This window comes from Ovis canadensis, chromosome 9 (genome assembly GCF_042477335.2).
Source record: "Ovis canadensis isolate MfBH-ARS-UI-01 breed Bighorn chromosome 9, ARS-UI_OviCan_v2, whole genome shotgun sequence".
In the NCBI taxonomy this organism is placed as follows: Eukaryota; Metazoa; Chordata; class Mammalia; order Artiodactyla; family Bovidae; genus Ovis; species Ovis canadensis.
The window spans coordinates 58,469,458-58,474,480 of NC_091253.1; positions in this window are offsets into that span (position 1 = coordinate 58,469,458).

Genomic DNA, 5,023 nt, shown 5'->3' on the forward strand with positions numbered 1-5,023 from the left:
TGTATTTACTGCCCTTGAAGATGAGTTTGAAAGGACTCATTTTCTTATACTTGATAAAAATTACTACTTTTTTAAAAGAAAAATCCTTTTTGAGATGAAATTCACAAGGCATATTTTAAAGACAATAATGGCATTTAGTACACTGACAATTTGTGCAACTACGATGTACATCTAGTTACAAAACTTTTCCATCATTACAAACTAAAACTCTTTTAAGCAGGCTCTCCCCATACTCCCTCACTCCAGCCCCTGGCAACCAACCAATCTGCAGTTTATCCTGATGGATTGATTTATCTGTTTCATACAAATTTCATACAAATTAAATCATAGAATATGTGATCTTTAGTGCCTGATTTCTTTCACTTTGCATAATGTTTTCAAAGTTCATCTACCTTGTGTTATTTATTCATTTTTATGACTGAATAATACTCTATTGTATGAGGATACCACAATTTATTTATTTAGGGTATTTGGGCTATGTCCAACCACTGCTGTGAACTGTGCTCTTTTAAACATTCATGTGCATATATTTGTTTGAGTAATTATTTTCAGTCCTAAGAGTGGAATTCGTGGGTTGTATGGTAATTATATGCTTAACTGTTTGAAGAACTCTCAAACTGTTTTTCACACCAGCTGATATTTCTACCACCAACATTGTCGGAGGATTACAATTTTTTCACATCCTCACCAATGTCCTTTTTTGTTACTAGAATAATCATCCTAGTGGGTGTGAAGTAATCCTTCATTGTGGTTTTGATTTAAATTTCACTAATGACTAACCATGGTAAGCATCTTTTTATGTGTTTATTGGCCACTAGTATATCTCTGGAAAAATATCTATTCAAATCCTTTGACCATTAAAAACAATTTGGAATTGCTTGCCCTTTTGTTATATTTAATCGTTGGCAATACGATATTAAAAAGAAATTGCTTTTCTTCTGTTATTGTTCAGCTCAATCAACTTCATATATGCTTAATCCTTACCATTCACTTGTGTTATTTCATGTTGGTTTTTTTTTTCCCCCATTTCCCTTGGTATATCAATGTCTTCTTACTGATTTCTAAGAACTCATTTATGACTAAGGATGTCATGCTGTGCAAATGAAATACCATATTTTATTGCCATCAAGTTATGTGATGTTTTATATATTGGTTGTGTATTAAAATATAATCACGTTGTGTTTTTTTAATAAAAGAATCTTTTGTATACTCTGGTTACTAGATCCTTATCAGAACATAATTTGTGTGTGTGTTAGGGGCTCAGTTGTGTCCGACTCTTTGCGATCCCGTGGACTGTAGCCTGCCAGGCTTCCTTGTCCATGGAATTCTCCAGGCAAGAATACTGGAGTGGATTGTCATTTCCTTTTCCAGGGTTTTGGTATTATATCCACTGCCAAGTCCAAGGTCTTAAAGATTCACCCTTATGTTTACTTCTAGTATTTTCATGGTTCTGGTTATTATATTTAGTGCATAAGTCACTTATGCATTTTAAGTTAATTTTTGGTGTGAAGTAGAAGTCCAAGTTCATTCTTTGGCCTGTGGATGCCCTGCTGTCCCATTACCATTTGCTGTTGTTTAGTCACTAAGTAGTGTCCGACTCTTTCGCAACCCCACGGACAGAGGAAGACAAACCAGCCAGTAAAAAACAGCTAAGAAATTATCTCAAATGATAAGGGAATGAAAGCTGAATCTTCAAGCAGAGTCTTTCTCTAATCCCAGATAGTTGAGAAGCCACATCCAATTTCCAAAATCCAAATTCATTTTCCTTCTCTGTAAAATGAATAAATTATTTTGGTTTCAATTATCATTATTAAAATTATAATTTCTTATCTGCTCATAGCATAAGCCTTTCCCATGCAGTTACACAATTTGGAAACCATAGTTTTTAATTGTTGCATAAGAGTCTGTGGTTATATAATCACAGTAGGCATTTATTTATTTTTTTTTTAATTTTAGTTTTTTATTTTTAAAATTTTAAAATCTTTAATTCTTACATGCATTCCCAAACATGAACCCCCCTCCCACCTCCCTCCCCCTAACAACGTTCTGGGTCATCCCCATGCACCAGCCCCAAGCATGCTGCATCCTGCGTCAGACATAGACTGGCGATTCAATTCACATGATAGTATACATGTTAGAATGTCATTCTCCCAAATCATCCCACCCTCTCCCTCTCCCTCTGAGTCCAAAAGTCCGTTATACACATCTGTGTCTCTTTCCCTGTCTTGCATACAGGGTCGTCATTGCCATCTTCCTAAATTCCATATATATGTGTTAGTATACTGTATTGGTGTTTTTCTTTCTGGCTTACTTCACTCTGTATAATCGGCTCCAGTTTCATCCATCTCATCAGAACTGATTCAAATGAATTCTTTTTAACGGCTGAGTAATACTCCATTGTGTATATGTACCACAGCTTTCTTATCCATTCATCTGCTGATGGACATCTAGGTTGTTTCCATGTCCTGGCTATTATAAACAGTGCTGCAGTGAACATTGGGGTACATGTGTCTCTTTCAATTCTGGTTTCCTCGGTGTGTATGCCCAGAAGTGGGATTGCTGGGTCATAAGGTAGTTCTATTTGCAATTTTTTAAGGAATCTCCACACCGTTCTCCATAGTGGCTGTACTAGTTTGCATTCCCACCAACAGTGTAGGAGGGCTCCCTTTTCTCCACACCCTCTCCAGCATTTATTGCTTGCAGATTTTTGGATCGCAGCCATTCTGACTGGTGTGAAGTGGTACCTCATTGTGGTTTTGATTTGCATTTCTCTAATAATGAGTGATGTTGAGCATCTTTTCATGTGTTTGTTAGCCATCCGTATGTCTTCTTTGGAGAAATGTCTATTTAGTTCTTTGGCCCATTTTTTGATTGGGTCGTTTATTTTTCTGGAGTTGAGCTGCATAAGTTGCTTGTATATTTTTGAGATTAGTTGTTTGTCAGTTGCTTCATTTGCTATTATTTTCTCCCATTCAGATGGCTGTCTTTTCACCTTGCTTATAGTTTCCTTTGTTGTGCAGAAGCTTTTAATTTTAATTAGATCCCATTTGTTTATTTTTGCTTTTATTTCCAGAATTCTGGGAGGTGGATCATAGAGGATCCTGCTGTGATTTATGTCTGAGAGTGTTTTGCCTATGTTCTCCTCTAGGAGTTTTATAGTTTCTGATCTTACATTTAGATCTTTAATCCATTTTGAGTTTATTTTTGTGTGCGGTGTTAGAAAGTGATCTAGTTTCATTCTTTTACAAGTGGTTGACCAGTTTTCCCAGCACCACTTGTTAAAGAGATTGTCTTTACTCCATTGTATATTCTTGCCTCCTTTGTCAAAGATAAGGTGTCCATATGTGTGTGGATTTATCTCTGGGCTTTCTATTTTGTTCCATTGATCTATATGTCTGTCTTTGTGCCAGTACCATACTGTCTTGATGACTGTGGCTTTGTAGTAGAGCCTGAAGTCAGGCAAGTTGATTCCTCCAGTTCCATTCTTCTTTCTCAAGATTGCTTTGGCTATTCTAGAGCTAATCAATGAATATAGTAAAGTTGCAGGATATAAAATCAACACACAGAAATCCCTTGCATTCCTATACACGAATAATGAGAAAGTAGAAAAAGCAATTAAGGAAACAATTCCATTCACCATTGCAACGAAAAGAATAAAATACTTAGGAATATATCTACCTAAAGAAACTAAAGACCTGTATATAGAAAACTATAAAACACTGATGAAAGAAATCAAAGAGGACACTAATAGATGGAGAAATATGCCATGTTCATGGATTGGAAGAATCAATATAGTGAAAATGAGTATACTACCCAAAGCAATTTACAAATTCAATGCAATCCCTATCAAGCTACCAGCCACATTTTTCACAGAACTAGAACAAATAATTTCACAGTAGGCATTTAGATTAGTCTTTATTTTTAATTATTTTTAGCATACTGTGATGAAGCTAAAGTAGGTATCTATGAGACAACTTCTAGCTCTATAGTGTTATGGCTTCATGATTCTATGAAATAAATACCACAGATCCTACTTAATTCCATGATTACTAATCCCTAATAGTAGGCAATGGCAACCCACTCCAGTACCCTTGCCTGGAAAATCCCATGGCAGAGGACCCTGGTAGGCTGTAGTCCATGGGGTCGCTAGGAGTCAGACACGACTGAGCAGCTTCACTTTCGCTTTTCACTTTCATGCATTGGAGAAGGCAATGGCAACCCGCTCCAGTATTCTTGCCTGGAGAATCCCTGGGACGGTGGAGCCTGGTGGGCTGCCATCTATGGGGTCGCACAGAGCTGGACACGACTGAAGTGACTTAGCAGCAGCAGCAGCAATCCCTAATAGTAATGGTTAGAAAACCTCTCTCTCAGATATTCTTAGGTTTATCCTGATTTTCGTGTCTCAGTTCAGACGTACCATTCCTTGTCCTGTCCTTGTGAAAATGGGTAAGAGTGAATCACCCATTGCTGGTGGAGAGTTGTCCCTTCTGAAACTCACTTCAGCAATTCCCTATTAAACACCTCTGATCTGATTGTGTATTCTAGGTAGAGTGGGAGTGCCTCCGGTGCTGTATTCTCCAAGATTGTAATTCTCTGAGCTAAAAGCCCCAATGCGGGGGACATAAGAGATGCGGATTCAATCCCTGGGTCAGGAAGATCCACTAGAGAAGGGCATGGCAAGCCATTCCAGTACTCTTGACTGGAAAGTCCCATGGAGGAGGACCCTGGTAGGCTGCAGTCCATGGGGTCACACAGCGTTGGACACAACTGAAGCGACTTAGCATGCACACAGGACGATAGATTTACCTGTTTTAGTTCAGCCCATAGACAGCAGGCATTTTTCAAATTGTCTTCATTAGGAGATAAAGAAGAAAGCATAACCAAAAAGAAACAGATGTCTTTGTAGACGGCAAATGCCTTCCCCCGTCTGCTTCCGTTGATACTGCCAGCTAAGCAGACAGACCCTGGCTCTTTTCCCAAGGTTCACACTGTTTAAAGCACTCAGAACCAGGTAAAACTCTGT